Genomic DNA, 19,660 nt, shown 5'->3' with positions numbered 1-19,660 from the left:
ATCATTATTATTTAGAATAATTCATACTTTTGCAACAGTAAATTTTATAAAAATGGCTATAAAATAGATATACATTATAAAACCGAAGTGGTGACTAAATACAGTATTAAAAGGGATGCATTACATAAAACACTCTTAATACCAGCACATCAAAATACCCAGCCGAGTTAGCCAAAGCCAGTTCAACGCACAAAGTGACGTCACATTTGAATTTCTAAAACGATTAAATAAAAATAAGATAGAATTCAAAATAAGATTTGTAAGACTTTATATAACATTTATTAATTACTGTTAAGTATTGTACCTCTAACAATACTAATCAATATCAAATTGTGGAAATAATAAGACAATCAATTGTATTATCTAACTATGTCGCTGTTTCTTCTGAATCAAACTGTAAACCAAATATATCGTATACATTTCGTTGATCCAAACTAAATTCTAATAAATGAACTGGATGATTAATTATCTTTACCATAGAATAACAAATATAACATCAAAACTATATAGTTACATGAATTTGGGATGGAAAGGTACCGTGACATGTCTTTAATATAGCAATGCGTATTCACAAGTAGCAAAACAGTCGCAATTGGGAATAAGTCACGTTCGGTAATAAGATAAAGCACACTAATTTATATAATATTTATATATTTTCTCTAAAAATAGAGTGTGCATCTGTCACACATGAATTTGCACTTAACTGTATCACCTGTATGTCAAGGTTTGTTTATTTGTGTTATGGTAAATAGTTTAGCTGTTCACGTCTTTGAAAAGAAATGAACATCAACTTCACAAGGTAGAATTGCTCTTGTTACAGGTGCTGGTAAAGGTATGTAGTAATTAGTTTTAAAACAATTATACTTTCTATTGATAAACTTTCATGATATATAACAATACTTATATATGTGTACTGTTAAACATTAGACATAAAAACAAAAACGTTTGAAACTATACGGTTTGTGAACTCAATTTAACCTATATTTCAATGTTTGGTTATTTTTTGTAACTGTGAAAAGTTTAGCTGGTCACATCTTGTACGACTGATTATTATACGTGCCAGTATATAATTATATTATAGTTCTTGAAAAACTGGTCATTATCGTGATATATGGACTGCCCACAGGACAGTGGTATTGACTAAGATAGTGATAATGACTGAGCCGTAGGCGAGGTCATTATCGCTGTCGCAGTCAATAAAATGTCCCACCGACCTACGGGCAGTCCATGTATCACGATAATGACCAGTTGTTCAAGAACAATTTTGTTTATTTCATTGAGACACCATGTTTTGGAAAATTCTCATAAATTTAAAATGTCTAAAGCAAACTCGAGTAGTTGTACGATTTCTATGACAAGGAGTGAAGACCATTCATTTTAGGGCAATTTTTCAGTATATAATACTTAATCAAGTTTTCTATAATTTTATAATTAACGAAAACATTTAGTAAACAATTCAACAACTTAAATATAATATTAAAAACAGGAAAATGTTTAATTAAAGGGACATCTCTTTAAATAGAGAAACCACGCCCCGCCTGTCATTATCAGGTAAACGTTCGTTATTCTGTTAATGACCGATTGAATTTATTACTGAAGAATAATGAATGTCATGTGGCCCCTTTTTATCCAATAAGAGAAGCTTATTCTTAACCGATATGAAATAACTAATGCTATAAAGACAGGTATCAGCTTTTACGACATTAAGATTTATAAAACTCATGATTATTAACTATATTTTATCATACAACAATCATAATCTAAAACCTAAAATGGCTAAGTTTTCCTACCGAGGGTCGTTGGTTCACTTTAAGCAATCGGGCTGCCTCCACAAATAACAACTGTCCGTCAAGAAATAACCATTGCTGAAAGTGGCGTAAAGCACCATTCAATCATCAATCGTTTAATCTTTTAATTTTGCGTTTGATAATAGGTATACAGCTTTGTATGAACAAATTGAAAGTTCATTCGAACAAACCGTTTTGAATAAATGCAAAAGCAAGTGGTGTATTTCAAGGTAGCTCTGTCTATTATGGTAGTATCATTTATATATTCCTGCTAAAAGTCTTGATGCAAATAGTTCTATTGGCACAATGCAAAATAAATACATTTTACCGGGTCATGATGTCAAATAAAATGAGACCACAACAAAAATTCTGACGTCAGGATACATTTGAATACTAATTTCCAAAATTCAAATATAAACTTGCACCTGCGAAATTGATCAAAATTCAAATGAACCACAAGGCACTGTAGGCTACGTCACATACATACAAAAGTAAGTTTATTGTATTTCTGACAATCTATTGAAATATGTATTGTTTGACATTTTCGATAAATTGTAAACACGTAGCAGTCCTTCATGCCATGCAACACATTCACTGGGTTACTTTTTTATTGGTAAATATTGACGTTTTAATTTACTCTAGAAAATTTCTGTCCAGGAAAATATGCTAATCAACAAATAGTTTGACATATTGATAAATGCAAAGCATGACAATCATACTTTTGATTATGGTCTACAAGGCATACAGGTGGGAAATTAACTGTTTACACAAAGTACTAGTATATAGGGCTAAAATAAACTTCCAAGCAGCCTTGTCTCTGAGCAACGCAGTACTCCGTTAGGGTAGACACCATTTTTACTGCACAATGCTGTAAATTGTTTCCTTGCCAGTAGTTTAAGCCACGTGTTAAAAGAAATCTTCGATAATGTAACTCCATTTTCCATTCATGTCCAGTGCAGGAGGTTTATTCAATATTGTCGACATCGCGATATCTACAATGTTAACACGATATCGTGTCAACATTGGTTACATTGTTTGAACCCTTATATAATGTTTACATCGTTGACATCGCGATGTATACAATGTTAACACGATGTTGTGTGAACATCGTTTACATTGTTTGAACCCTTATATATTGTTTACATCGTTGACATCGTTAACATTGCGATGTATACAATGTAAACACGATGTCGTGTCAACATTTGACATTGTTTGAACTCTTATATATTGTTTACATCGTTGACATCGTTAACATCGCGATGTTTACAATGTTAACACGATGTCTTGTCAACATCGTTTACATTGTTTGAACCCTTATATATTGTTTACATCGTTGACATCGTTAACATTGCGATGTATACAATGTAAACACGATGTCGTGTCAACATCGTTGACATTGTTTGAACTCTTATATATTGTTTACATCGTTGACATCGTTAACATAGCGATGTATACATATAAGAAGATGCGGTATAAGTTCAAATGAGACAACTTTTTATTTGAGTTACACGTTTTATAAGTAAACCACAATAACGGTCTAATACATGTAAAAAACGAGAAACCAGAAACACGTATGAACAATTCAACAAACGACAACTACTGAACAACAGATTTCTGACTAAGGACAGGTGCAAACAAATGCAGTTAGTTTAACGTTTACATACGTACCATAGACTCAATATAAAATATAAACACGATTTTGACACAATATTGTTAGCATTGCTATGTGAACAATTTAAACAGAAAGGTATATAAAAATAAGGAGAGGTGGTATGATTGCAAATAAGTCAAATTTCCAGTTCATACATACTAAATGGCACATCTATAGATAACCGTATGGCCTTTAACATTGAGCAAAGTTTATATCGCATAGTTAACAATAAAAGACGCCGACATGACAAATGGAAAACAATTTAAACTATATAACTAACTGCTTAACTTATTTAAAAAAAAAGAACGAAAAAAAAATGTATATACAACAACAAGATGTTGACACTATATTGTTAACATTACGATGTATACGATGTGAAAGATGTAAACAGAAAAGTAAAGACTCTATATATACAATATAAACACGATGTTGACACAATATTGTCAAAATCGCGATGTATACGATGTGAACGATGTAAACAGAAAGGTATAGACTCTATATATACAATATAAACACGATGTTGACACTATATTGTCAACATCGCGATGTATATGATGTGAACGATGTAAACAGAAATGTATAGACTCTATATATACAATATAAACACGATGTTGACACAATATTGTCAACATCGCGATGTATACAATGTGAACGATGTAAACAGAAAGGTATAGACTTTATTTATATATATACAATATAAACACGATGTTGACACGATATTGTCAACATCGCGATGTATACGATGTGAACGATGTAAACATAAAGATATAGACTCTATATATACAATATAAACACGATGTTGACACAATATTGTCAACATCGCGATGTATACGATGTGAACGATGTAAACAGAAAGGTATAGACTCTATATATACAATATAAACACGATGTCGACACGATATTGTCAACATTGCGATGTATACGATGTGAACAATGTAAACAGAAAGGTATAGACTTTATATATACAATATAAACACGAGGTTGACACGATATTGTCAACAACGCGATGTATATGATGGTAACGATGTAAACTGAAAGGTATAGACTCTACATACACAATATAAACACGATGTTGACACGATATTGTTAACATTGCGATGTATACGATGTGAACGATGTAAACAGAAAGGTATAGACTATACATACACAATATAAACACGTTGTTGACACGATATTGTTAACATTGCGATGTATGCGATGTGAACGATGTAAACAGAAAGGTATAGAACATATTGATAGGATACAATGTAAACACAATAACGACACTATAAAGTTGACATTGCGATGTTGACAATATCGAAAAAACATCGTGCACTGGACATAGTTCCCATTTTCTTCCGGCCAATTTTGGTTCTGGATTTCCATCCACAAAAAGATGACTGAGTAATTCATATTGAGTTAATTTTTTTCAAAACGATTTATCTTGACTCTCTAAAAACTGAGCATTGATACAAGTACGTTTGTTACGACCCGATGTATGTGCATGATATAATAATATATATATTCTCTAAAATCAGGAGGTCGTTCAACACGCCACGCGTCTTGTTGCCGACTGGAGGACGTCGACATTTCTTTATACGACATTTGTACTGTATGATTTTCGAAATATTGAAACTGGAACTTTTGTAAAAGTCATGTGGTTGCTTTGTTAAACAATTATTTTTGTAATTATGCTTTTTCTCCGTTTGATAGGTATCGGACGCTGTATTGCTCTAAAATTATCAAAGCTTGGAGCCAAAGTCTATGTTTTTAGCAGGACAGAGGCAGATCTTGACAGCTTAAAAGAGGAGGTAAGTAAACATGTGCAAACAAAAAATGCTATATGTTGTGACTATTTTTCCTGTTACTAGTAATTAATGTGGCCGAAGCAGTCGAATTATTGTATCATTAGTCTCTTAACAATGATGTTGTGAGTTCAAATCCTGCGTATTACAGGTGCGCTCGACTATAATCTTCAATGGCTACGTTTTCCTACTGAGGGTCGTTGGTTCACTTTAAGCAATCGGGCGACCTCCACAAATAACAACTGTCCGTCAAGAAATAACGAAACATTGATGAAAGGGGCGTAAAGCACCATTCAATCAACTATCTTTAATTTTTTAATTTTGCGTTTGATTATAGTTATACAGCTTTGTATGAACAAATTGAAAGTTCATTCGAACAAACCGTTGTGAATAAATGAAAAAGCAAGTGGTGTATTTCAAGGTAGCTCTGTCTATTATGGTAGTATCGTTTATATATTCCTGCTAAAAGTCTAGAGGCAAATAGTTCTATTGGCACAATGCAAAATAAATACATTTTAGCGGCTCATGAGGTACAATAAAATAAGACCACAACTTACAAACTAGTGATGTATAAATTCAAGTATTATCCAAATTTGAAATCAACTGTACATTTCATATTTCAAGACATAATTATCAACAGAATACAATGTACAGACACATTAAAAATGTCATAAGCTTGCCAATGATTTTGTAGGATTCGTCAACTGAAATACATCGTAAGAATATTTATTAACGACAAAAAGGGTACGACTACGTTATTTTTTATTGAGATGTTCCCTATTATTCGTTTCACAGGATTCATCGATTGAAACAAGATGTTTAGACATTGCATACTGGGACAACACAAGAAAAGTGATCGGAGACATTGGACAAGTAGATCTCTTAGTAAATAATGCAGGAATAAATAAGAAGAAAACTGTTCTTGAAGCAACAGAAGAGTTTATAGACGAGTAAGTAATTAACGTATCATATATTCTTCCATAATAAATTGCTTAAAGTCTGTTGTATTTTGGATACTTAAAAAGGTGGAAGGGATGTCATAATCTAAAACCAAAAGACGAAAAAAAAGATTACGTTATTGCCAAAATAATTGAATATCGACACAAAGACAAAACACTACCTAAGCAATCAAAGAATGGACATTCTTAGCTTTTTTTTTTAAGATAAAGACATTATCGTTTCTCATCACTTATCGTCGGTTTTCCTTAGAAGTAAACCACGTCCATTTAAAATGTATGGCTGATTGAATTTACAAATTCCATCTTGATGTTTCATGGCACATCTAGTTTGTATTTGACAAATATGGACAGATATGGCTTTACCTTGCGAAACATATAAAAGATAGGATAATATTATAGGGATGGTTATATCCAAACGTATTAAAGACGGGGACAAACTATCATGCATTTGAACTGTTTCTTTTTGCTCAGAATTGTTAATTGCCCTCATTTAGAGTAACAGCACTTCAATGTTTTTTTCCGACAGGTATACGAAGTGAAATCCATGCCAATGTGTGGCGTCTGTTCGGCTTTGCAGTATGTATACGTTTGATGCCACGTGTAAACTCTCTTGCAACACCTATTTGAGGGGTCCATCGGTGGCTTGTTGAAGGCAACCTTTCTATCCCTCTCCAATATATCTTCATTTTTCAATGCCAGCTGAAACTTCCAAATCTTTCATCTTGAACGGACTCGTCTAAGACCCTATTATTGTGTTTATCGTTAATTTTATCTCGTCCTGAACATGAATAACATATTTGCCACTGAATGTTATCTTTCAGAGTTGCAACCACGATTGCTTGAGTGTTGCTTGCTTAACGTCCAGTGGTAAATATGTCATGCATGTTCAAGACGAGATCAAATTAACAATTAATGCAATAGGTAAATTCTGCAATAGAGGCCGTTCGGAATAAAGGTCGGGGTAAATTTGGACTATCAATGGGCAACTTGGCTAAAGTGTCTATAGGCAGACAATTAGCAATCCAACAGGCCACCTCCAGAACCCTCAACGAGTTGTTGCAAGGGTTCTTAACATGCAATAAGCTTGGCCCTCTCTACACTAGGCATTGGATTTAAAGTCCTAGATCGGACGTGGCTGCGTACTTGATACAGCCCGCACAGCCAAATGGCCGCTTAAGTAAGGGTTTTGCTGCCGGTAGGAAGGGGACGTGTAGTGACAATATTTCTATTCCCTAGCCACCCTTTTGGGACTTATAGAAAATGGAGTTGATAACTAATTAAGGTGAGGTGACATTTAAATGACAATCATTTGAGCTAGAATGTGACATATTGTTAAATTTAGTCATACACATTACATTTATTGCCTTATAAACGCACAATTATACCACATTGAACATATAAGGTGTTATCTTTAAACATGCCTTATTTTTTTTTGTAGGCATTTTGATGTAAATTTTAAGGCAGCTTTGAACATATCTCAGGTATAACATAAACACTTTTAACTCGCTTTAACACTTTACACTTGGAAATGTCCTCATTTTTGTTTTATGTTAGACCAGTTTCCTAGGTTTGATGAAGATATCGGCTGTAGCTAACATATTAAGCCTCGTCATATTCTGAACATGTATACCTGTTTCAAGTCAGGCGCATGTCATTCAGTGGTTGTCGATTGTTTTTATATATAATATCATATTTTTGTTTTTGTTAATTGTTTATAAATACAGTAAGTTGTCTCGTTCGAGTTGTTTTACGTTTGTTTTGCTGGGGCCTTTAACAACCAGCCATGTGGTAAGGGTTTTGTCCTTTGTTGACCGTCGTACGGTCACTTATAAACTAACGCCTTCGAAATTGGGTCTATGGTAAATTGTTATCTCATTGTTAATCATACAACATCATCTTATCTTTGTAGCATTTGCAAATTGTGACATGCATATCTTGAACGCCTTCAGTGCAACTATGAAAGCCGCTAATTTAGTATGATCAAATCAATTTCATTCTAATTATACTCCAGTTAGGTACAGTGAATGCTTTTAAACTTATTCTTGACTAGATATGCAAGAAACTTATATATTTATTCTCAATTTCCAATCGTGAACGCTTTGTTATTAATCATTCAAGCTATTAGGACAATCGTTTAAATATGCACTATCCATATTGAAATATTTGAGTCATTACAGATCGTCGCCAAAGGAATTATTTTACGGAAAGGAAGTGGCGCCATTGTGAATATTTCAAGTATTTCCAGTACGCTAGCCTTCCCTGGTGTTCCTATTTATTGCACTACGAAGGCGGCTATGGATATGCTCACAAAATCCATGGCATTAGAGTTCGGACCTTTAAAGGTAAAATATTGTGACTCCTGAGCTACTCTCCTTTGTACGCTTTAAGCATGTTAATTATTTTATTTTTACAATCAGTACACTTTTTTAAGTATATAAGTGTATATAAACACTTTAATGATTATTTTTTGCACTGACTATTCATTGATAGTCATCGTACGTTGTATTCGGTAAAGGGTCGAACATATATAACAACAAAGAACTTTCATGGACTTTATTTACCAGAAAGAGTGGATCTTGTATTCCTGAATTTTTCAAGTCCATAAAGCGTTTAGTAATCGTCATTATGCAGGATGAACTATAAATAATGTTTCTTTTGTTTCGACTGCATAACAATTCCCTGATGCTGATTATCAATTATAAGAATTGAATTTGCCGAATAGTATAATTTAGCTTTTTATTTTTTAATAGCTCGCTCAACATGGGAATGCAATCGATGCCCCTAATTGCACGAATGATGTTTTGTTTTGTTTATGGAAATGCAATGATCTATTGCTATACATGGTTGCTTTTTAAGTTTAAGTTTAAGTTTAAGGTTCTGTCAGATATAGTCCTATTATTTTTTGTTATGAAAATCTGACATTATTATGATTTAAATGCCAGATTGCCCAAAACAAGAGATTTTGTTCAAAGTATACTTTATTTGTTTTAATAAAGTACTTGGGTAATTGATATATATCTGTACGTTCAACCATGACATTTATTGAGATTGATATCATTTTGCCTGAAGGAAAGATGTGGAATTCACGCATCTTTGATATACACCATACTATTCTCCTCTGCAAATCAAATATAAAGATATGACATATATTGATATTAAAAATATATTTACATTTAAATAAGGCATTACAATGTAGGTAAAGCAAATAATAAAATCATTATGTGTTTGCCAAATGTGAAGATGTAACAGTTAACATTACATATGATGTCTTTAAAAAAAGAAACAAAAAACCCGAACTTTCAAGGAAATTCAAATTGTCAATACACAGCTATAACTTATAAATAAAGAGCAGACTTTTTTCTGTAAGAAAAATTCCATATCTCTAGAGCCAGGAAATAATTGATTATTGTTTACTTAAAGTCATGTGGCAAATATTTCATGGATGCTCGGGACGAGAACAAATTAATAATAGATTCAATAGGTAATTAAGGCCGTCTGGGACAAAGTCTCGGAAATATTTACTGCCACTAGAAAATGAGGATATATTGGATAGGGACAGACATTTGGCATTGCAACAGGCCACATAAGAACCCCTCAAAGATTTGTTGCAACTGTTCGAATCGTGGCGAAGCAATCTACACGAAGAATCAAACGCGACTGTCTTCCTGACATTTCCCGCACAGTAAAAAAGATGCTTTTTCGAAGCTTTACTGCCGTTCGGAAGAATACCAATGTGGCCATATTTCTATTTCCCATTTCCCCTATCACATTTGGGGGGCGGCAAGTTACAGGGACAAATGACATGTAAAAAATCATTGAAATTAAGGTTATTCAGTAATAGATCTACTTTAATCTATCGATCTTAGTTAAACAGAAATGTGCATGAATTTTTTTGTGAAAAAAGTAAAAGTTCAGCGAACGATACCAAACGGACGTTCGACCTAATAAATCGAAAATAAACTGAAAACGCTATGGCTTTAAAAACAAAGACAAACTGATAAACAAAAGTACACAATAAACATATAAAAACTAAAAACTGAGTAATGCGAACAAAACAAAACTAAATGTTCATCGCCTGTATTCAGTTACAGCTTTGTATGCAATAAACTCTTCAAAGATATCAGACACATAATTCAGAACACGCATTTATAAATAAAACTTACTGGGTGCGTTTCTTTCGTTGGTACCTTTCTTACAATTCCCAAATACTGATTATCAATTGTAAGAATTGAATTTGCCAATAATACAGTAAAGCTTCAATTGTGCATGAATTGTTTTTGTGAAAAAAGTAAAAGTTGAGCGAATGATACCAAAGGGACGTTCGATCTAATAAATCGAAAATAAACTGAAAACGCTATGGCTTCAAAAACAAAGACAAACTGATAAACAAAAGTAGAAAATAAACATATAAAAACTAACAACTGAGTGATGCGAATCGCACTAACATCTGGGGCTGACCGTATGTGCTCATGAAGGGGAAGCAAATCCTGCTTCATATGGGGGGGGGGGGAGTTATTGGCTTTTATACCTCCACTCTAACTCATCTTTATTTTCCAGGACAAGACGGAGTTGCAAATACAGTTGCATTCCTGCTGAGTGACTATGCATCAATAATAAATGGTGCGTTAGTTCCAGTCGACGGTGGACACAGTATAAATATGTCGCCTAACCCTGTTTATTCAGTAGTTCACAATTGATAAATTTTAATTAACCACGTAGCCTAGTCGGATGTATATTGTATGATTACCAATTAAAAGCCAACACAAAATATAAAAGTCTTTAATTATTGTCGTTATTCCTATTTTAACGAACTATGCGCCTGTCCTTTTCGACTTCTTCTTATTATCATATGCGTCTGAGTTTTTTCGGACATCTGTTAAAAACAAGAATATCAAAAAAAAACAAATCATTAAATTTCAAATTAAGATATATTGATAATGGCCTCTCCTTTAGCAAACTAAATTATATCAAGCCTATGTTTGTTTTTTTTTGTTCAGATTAACATGATAAAGGTTTGGACATATGGTGACTAATTTCACCTATCTAACTTTTTATTCGATTTCTGTCTTTTTGAAGTTAATACAAGTTTTCCAATCAATCTTGAACTATTTTGTTAACCACTTTTTATGGTGACAATCACTATGTTTCATTTAGAACGAAATAATCAATAAATGTTTGTTCTCTTCTTTTTCTTTTTCTTCTCTTCTTTAGTTACAGAAAATCATCAACATTTTGAAGATTACATGCCTGATTGAGGTTGCTTTTTAAAATTTATTTCAATTTTCCTTTATTTTTAAACTTTACAATTTTCATTGAACTTTTAATTTAAAAAAATCTCGAAAGATTTTAAATTGGTATTTCACTTCACATTGGTGATCATGATTTGCAGTGTTGCTCAATCTGTAATTTTCTGTTAGTGTTTTATAAGAATTGTTTGTTTTTCCGTTGTTTTATCGTGTTTTTTTATGTTGTTTTTTTTAGCAATGCTATCGGAGTGTTTTCATCTGTAACTGTCTTTACCCTCAGCGTTGTTCAATCGAGTATTTGCCGAATTCGTCTTATATAATTGTATAAAAATTGTACTACCGAAGTGCGATGGTTTTGATCGGTCATTCCAGCTCCCTCTATTAACAAAAACTGACAGCTATGTAATTGTGCAATAGTGGTGTAAAAGGCGTTTAATACTAACACGGCCACCAATCCAACTAATTCATACACAAATAATATGAAAACAAGTGCGTTAATCCGACTTCCGAGTATGCAGTGGAAGTAATAAACAATCAAGAATTGCTATAAATTCACAAGGTAAATCACCTATTTATATGATATGTTTTATATTTTTTAATCAAAGCGCGAAAGCGCTGTAAAGGCAGTTAATTACAGGTTGTGTGTATTTCTAGTCCAGTTATACATTGTATCATTATCTTCCATAGTACAGAGGTGGTTTGTAGTATTTAAGATTTAGAGTCCTCTTGTACCTAGTTCACCTACATCTATAGTCTACTTTTACAGTATATTTTATTTACCTCGCCATGTAATGCATTTTTAAGACATAAAAGAACTTTTCCTTTTCAATATAAATAAGACTGTTTTTAATTATTGATTATATATGCATATTCCATGACTCCCATCCTATGAAAAATAGTTCACAAAGATTGAATAGTCACCGTACTGTGTGTATTGCAAGAACATCAAGTAACATAATGGTAAATGTACATAGTAACATGTCAACTCTTTTGATGACCATACTTTTTCTAACTCCAAGCAAAATTATTTTTCAGTATAAACACGATAAAGTAATCTACCGGTTTGAATGAAAACGGAGTTTTTAATTAAGAAAACAATGACATCTGGTGGTCATAATAGCTGTCTCATTAGCATTCTAACCACTTCCCATATTTGCTATTAAGACAATACATGTAGAAGAAAATAATTCAACGCAAAAACAAAACTTACTTGTAAATCTATGAAATTCTCTTTATGGTATGAGTTTTTCTCATTTTTGGATATTGTTCAGTAGTACCTGTAACTGCTTATACCCATTTTTTATGCACTTTAGTTTGATAAACTCATTAAATATCATGTATATACTTTAGTTTGATAAACAAACTAAATATCATGTACAATGTATATACATTGTGCCACATCTCCTTATTTTTATATGCATTACAATAACATGAACAATTGTAATTAAAATCTATATATCAAAGCAAAATACATTGCACCACTTTCATTTATGCATCTTTTGGCAAAATACAAGTTCTAAAATGACACAATATAAATTTATTTATATAAAAATAAAATTTAGAATACGACTCTTCACAGGTACAAATGTATAAAAAATGCATGGTTGTGTCATGATTTGCGAAATCTGTGCTGAAAACATAGGCACGCATTGATGATGTTTGAGTAATTCCATCTGTGAAGCTCAACATTAGCTCTTCAGTTGGTGGTGGACAGTTACATTGTATAAATCCTTTCTGCAGGATGAATGACTTTTCAGGAAAACCAATTTCACAAATCAAAACTTTCCTCTAGATTTCTCCTACAATATTCATCCAGTTTAGTTCATTAGGTTTAACGAGACACCGTCCTGATTTTTATTTTTGCAAACCATTCAGCCTCTTGCTTGCAAATGGTGCATGAAAATAGCCTCTGGCTGGGAATGGCAGTAGACAAGTCTCTTTAAGGTGGGTTTGTGCCCTGAAAAAAGTTTTATAACATTAGCTTTTTTGAAACTTGTGAAAGACTTATGAATGCAACACACATACCTGAATAACTATAATATAGAAGAGAGCATCATTCATGTCATTGTTTTGTTCCTGTTCACATATTGTCATTGATATTTTTCAAGAAAGCCTATGAGACAAAGCTTATGCGTTCCTGTCATTACATCATAAATTAACATAATTACTGCTAAAATAATTCTCAGTATGATACATGTATACCTTTTGTAGGAAAATCTTATTATTGTAGCGTCGTTAATTGTCTTGATTGAAAATGTGGTTGTTTTGCAGTGCAGAAACGGAAGTTAAGGAGGGAACCGGCAGTCTCACTAATAACCTAAAAATAAGTTTAGCGACAAACAGTGAAAAGAAAAATAATTTAGTGACGAAGCGACAATAACAAACAAGGGACACACGAATCGCTATTCTCTCACGAGGCTATTCTCATTTGGTGTGATAGTGTGAAGCCACACCTATTAATTATGTCCTAATTACGAATGACGAATTTCACTGTTAATAAGGAAATAATAGTGCATGGTTTTGATTAAATAAATTCTTTAAAAGTAAGTTGGAAAATCTTTTTCAGGAACAATAATTTCATACTTTATATAACTGAGACCGAAATAACTATAACGTCATACAGCTTCACGTACAGAGATGATTTAAATTGTATATTATGCAATATAATTCATGTTCAGTCGACTTTTAATTGTAACATCAAAGACTGAAATGATTTAAAAATATCTTTAGATCGCAGATAGTACTCGAAATTGACCCGACCTCTTTCCACACGGAATTCAAATAATGATAGTTTGTAATCAGGTTGACTGCTTATAATGCAAAATACACAATAATAAAAAAGTTTTTAAAACAAACAATACACACTGATCTTTTCTTTATTTCCCAATGTAAATGAAAGTAACAAAAACCATTTCATACCACAAAAAGAAGGAGAAAATTAAACATTTCTGGATCTATTTCTGGCCAAATGACCCCAGCATAGATTTGTTGGATTTCGCGTAAGGAAAGATGAACACGATGACTTGAAAGTCAGGCCTTAAAGCACTGCCTTTAAAAACACTTATTAAAACTTGTGTACTGATAATATAGTATATATCTTCTCCCGAGATTCTTTTCTACAGGAAGATGTAATGATAGAAAGACATAATAATTATGTGACGTTACAATACGTTACATTAACATTTAACAACAAGTATTGGTCTCTATATTGCGGTTAATTCGTAACAAGTAAACGAGAACACACTGCATGCGTATCCAAAAGTGGACAACTAGATCAGTTAATAGTTATCAAAGGTACCAGGATTATAATTTAGTACGCCAGACGCGAGTTTCGTCTATTGATACCAATGATGGTGGCAGCAAAATGGTAAAGGTAGAAGTTCTCTTTTCTAGTTTACACTATTATTGTACAGCCCTAGTCTTCAATATATAATTGTTGCATTCATTCAGTCGTAACCAGAAATATTTAAACATCAACAAATGTTAAGGACAAGAAAACACTAGGTCTACATCAAGAGAAAAGATACGTACATACAACCCGTGTTAATGTGTAAGAGAAATATATCTGGTTAAACTATGTATAAAGGAGGAGACAATGATAGATATTGTGCATTACGTTACTTTCTATCTAAAATCACGTGGATATGTTTACATATTTAGACTTGACCCAGTATGACCCGTACCAGAGGTTGTAGACCACCACCGTCGTTTAAACACTAGACTAGAGCATCAGACAATAAAATGCTTAAGCTTCTACTATGTGTGTGAAGTGAATCGTTTGTTCTGTACATTAAAATTGTTTTACCTGATATCTATCTGTTTCCTTCTCAATTCACTTTGCCTGTCAAATGTTTCGAGCTTCTTCAAAACATACGTATTACTGCGCCGGAAGTGAAAAAAATATGAGAAATCCTCGTAAAATAATGCCATTTTCTATTTGTGGAATTCATTTTGTTATACTTATTATATAAAGATAAAAAAACCCAGTTACGATCAATTATGAATTTGCATATCATTATACGGAACGTTTATGAACTATTTTGATTTTTGTGTTTTTACTTTTTTCTAACTGTAAGTCGGTCATTTTGGCGGAAAATCATATACACATACACGCGTCATTCGGCAATCCTCGGTAGAATCCGCTACTCTCCTTAGATGAGGGTACGGAATCGGCCGAGTTGAGACGAATGATACACGCGTAGATTGACTGGTACCCGTAATGTTACACACATATTAAATAGCTAATGCCTGGAACGTAGTAGCGGGAACCAGGATAATACGTACACAACATACACAACTAATACCGAAATTGAAAACGCTTACGGCTTCTCGTCTTCTCGTTCATAAACTTAATTCCGCTTTGAATGATAGAAAATGCGATATTAATCATTTTCAGTCGACCTTTCATTGGTATATGAACGTCTGAACTGATTAAAAAACCTTTAGACGTCAGATAACACTCGAAATTGACCCGACCTCTTTCCACACGGAATACAATAAATTATAGTTGGTAATCAGGTTAACTGCTTATAATGCAAAATACACATTAATAACAAGTTTTTTTTTTAAACGATAAAACGAACAATACACACTGATCGTTTCTCTATTTCCCAATGTGAATGAAAGAAACAAAAACCATTTCATACCATAAAAAGCCTTAAGGAGAGGAGCAAATTGAACATTTCCGGATCTATTTCTGGCCAAATGACTCACTATTTGTTGGACGTCGCGTATGAAAAGATATACCTCATGACTTGAAAGTCAGGACTTAAAGCACTGCCTTTAAAAAACAAAGAATGTCATTCGACCCTTTATTTTGTTTTCCTTCAAGTGTTATCACAACTTTGTTGTACAATGAGTAGTATTTTTACTACAGCTTTTCCCCCGCTGAATAACGATACAATCTGCACGAAATTCTTACCGACATCTTATGTTATTTGTTAATAAGACACGTTATGCATGAGACCTGGTAGATTTATTGATCGGTGTGATACATAGATTAATTCTAGAAAGCAAAATACTTGAAATTGTACTAATTATCAAATTTTCACAACAACATTAAGAATGTATGGTTAAGAAGGACCATATATGACTTAAAAGGAACGAGTATGATTAAGTGAGAGATATTTTAGTAACCAACATGATGATGTTCTTTTACACAATTTCAATGTTAATAATGAATACATTCATCTTTAGGTACCGTCCTTCCTTTAGGGGATATATATCTAACAGTAATAATTAGCCAGTAACATGAGTAAGCATGAAGGTTTAAATTCAACCCTGTTAAGGCAGATTCGCTCGATTCCTATCTTAGTTGACTGGGATTGACAGTTTTCTTACCGAAGACCGGAGTGTCTACTGGAAGCCTTCAACAATAAAAGAAAACTAATAGTTGAAAACTGAGCTAGCAAAACAATCCATTTATTGAAACACGCAGATTAAAACTATTTGCCTGGAAATGAAAATAATTATTTTACGCATCTATTTGCTATTTATCGTTATAAACAAGTTAGCAACCTGCATATCATATATAAATATTATTGTCCTAAATTCATTAAATGAAGTAATCTAAGTTTAACAGCTTCTAACAATCTAACAATGTTTATAAACATAAGAATACTCGCTCGGAATAGTAAATAACCTCTCAACAAGAACCTTATATAAAGAAATGGATGTCTTTGATGAAACATTAACAAAATGAGACAGCAAACAAACGATAAAAACAATCAAATAACCAATATTGGACAACAAACTAACATCTCTCTATACAAGTTATAATTATAAAAGAAGATTGAATACGGATGCTGTTTTTGTTGCTGTTATTTTGCTAGTGATAATTTACCATACTGTATTACGGTGTTATGTTCTATCTCATCACATGCTGTCTTTTTTTTTATCTTATTCTATGCAATTTTTTGTATGCTATGTTTTGCTGAACTTTGTTCTATGCTATGCTATACTCTATACTATACTATACTATACTATTTTATACTCTATACTATATCAAGGCTCCGTGTTGAAGGCCGTACATTGACCTATAATGGTTTACTTTTATAAATTGTTATTTGGATGGAGAGTTGTCTCATTGGCACTCTTACCAGATCTTCCTGTATCTATTTATACTATACTGTACTATACTATACTCTATTGTATGATAAAGTATAGTGTATAGTATAGTAAAGGATAGTGTATAGTAGAGTATAGAGTAGAAAAGTATAGTAGAGTAGAGTACCTTTCGTCGACGTTGTACCCCTCTGTTCAAAAAGAGTCTGCGTGATGTATCGTTCAGGTACTTTATATTGAACAGGAGTTATGTATAGATTTCCAACTGGCGCTTTTCCTTCAAATGCATACACACATCGCTAGATGTAATGCTTCCAACCTGCTGCTCAGTAAAGTCATTTTTTCACAGACTTTTCTTTCTAGGTGGGGATTTGAATGTTGTTGCGTCGTTACATAATCTCTTCCTGCTGTAAGTTTTGGGTTTGATTCTGGATAAGGAGATTCCTTTTTTTCTTTTCCCTTTAACTTTTCCCATTTGGAACCTGCAAAGACAACCAAATAAATTTAGAAGAGAGCTTTTTCAGCAAGCATTACAATTTTTTTATTAGAAAGCTGGATTATTGAGATGTGTAACTACATTATATTAAGAGCAATTTTATGAACTAAATTTTTCGTAGTGTGTTCTTACGTTACCATCAACTCATACTTGTTTAATATGGTGTTCATTATCACTGAACTAGTATATATTTGTTTAGGGGCCAGCTGAAGGACTCCTCCGGGTGCGAGAATTTCTCGTTGCATCGAAGGCCTGTTGGTGACCATCTGCTGTTGTCTGCTCTATGGTCGGGTTTTTGTCTCTTTGGCACATTCCCCATTTCCATTCTCAATTTTATTGGTACGTTTTAATCATATATGATACCTTCAAATCATATCCTCCTAGTTTTATATCGATAAAATGATAATAAAGACATATATACACATCTCACAACATATAATTGATTTATATATCACAATGCTTATTACATGTACCAGTACTCATGCATAACGTGTCTTATTAACAAATAACATAAGATGTCGGTAAGAATTTCGTGCAGATTGTATCGTTATTCACCGGGAAAAAAGCTGTAGTAAAAATACTACTCAATGTACAACAAAGTTGTGACAACACATGAAGGAAAACAAAATAAAGGGTCGAATGACATTCTCGGTTTTTTGAAAAATATAAAGTTTATGATATAAATAGGTGACTTACCTTGTGAATGTATAACAATTCTTGCTTGTTTATTACTTCTACTGCATACCCGGAAGTAGGAATAACGCACTTGTTTTCATAGTATTTGTGTATGACTTAGTTGGATTGGTGACCGTGACTAATAATATAATTGTATTTCTTAACCTCATCTGAAAATTATTAATTAACCGCCAGTTTGATAATCTCTTCTTCAAATCCTAATGATCAGACTGCAAGTTTAGCAGAAACTGAAATGTGTTTATACCTCAAATAAAACCTATATCGCACAAAAGAGGGACGAAAGATACCAAAGGGACAGTCAAACTCATAAATCTAAAACAAACTGACAACGCCATGGCTAAAAATGAAAAAGACAATTAAACAACAGCACACATGACACATGACACAAATGTCAAAATGGCAGCATGACAATTTTATGTCAAAAGATCGAGACTTTTTTTTTTAATGAAAACAGGTAAAATTAAGCACAAAATGTATGAAATGTTCATATATTTTCTCTAAATTTAGAAATAGAGTGTGCATCTGTCACAAATGAACATCAACTTTACAACTTTACAAGTAGAATTGCCCTTGTTACAGGTGCTTGAAAAGGTATGTGGTAATTACTCTTTAAAAACTATAATATTTTTTTTTATAAACTTTAGTGAGATATAATAATACTAATAACTGAGTACTCTTCATCATAAAAAAACAACAACCACTTTTATGCTGACACTATAAAAATGAAAACCACGTAATAAATTTCATGCGTCCTTAAAAAGGTTTTTTATAAATCATGTCAGTACCGAAGTACTGACTACTGGGCTGATGATACCCTCGGGTAATGATAGTCCACCAGCAGAGGTATAATGTGTTGTGATTTTAATGTTACCTTTATGTCAAGGTTTGTTTATTTATGTCAGTTGATCACATCTTTTAAAAGAAATGAACATCAACTTCAAAGGTAGAACTGCCCTTGTAACAGGTGTTTCATTTTGT

General features: G+C 32.7%; 1 long non-coding RNA gene across 1 annotated transcript; it reads left to right on the top strand.

Moving 5' to 3' along the window:
• The first annotated feature begins 713 nt into the window (after positions 1-713).
• Positions 714-11,136, top strand: LOC143052210 (uncharacterized). The gene is made up of 6 exons (XR_012971036.1): positions 714-832; positions 5,131-5,228; positions 6,018-6,172; positions 7,620-7,662; positions 8,359-8,523; positions 10,739-11,136. It is a non-coding gene; the product is annotated as an uncharacterized LOC143052210 (long non-coding RNA).
• Positions 11,137-19,660: the final 8,524 nt, after the last annotated feature.

Source organism: Mytilus galloprovincialis, chromosome 11 (genome assembly GCF_965363235.1).
Source record: "Mytilus galloprovincialis chromosome 11, xbMytGall1.hap1.1, whole genome shotgun sequence".
In the NCBI taxonomy this organism is placed as follows: Eukaryota; Metazoa; Mollusca; class Bivalvia; order Mytilida; family Mytilidae; genus Mytilus; species Mytilus galloprovincialis.
The sequence above is the reverse complement of the archived record's forward strand: the minus strand, read 5'-3'. Positions and strand labels throughout refer to the sequence as shown.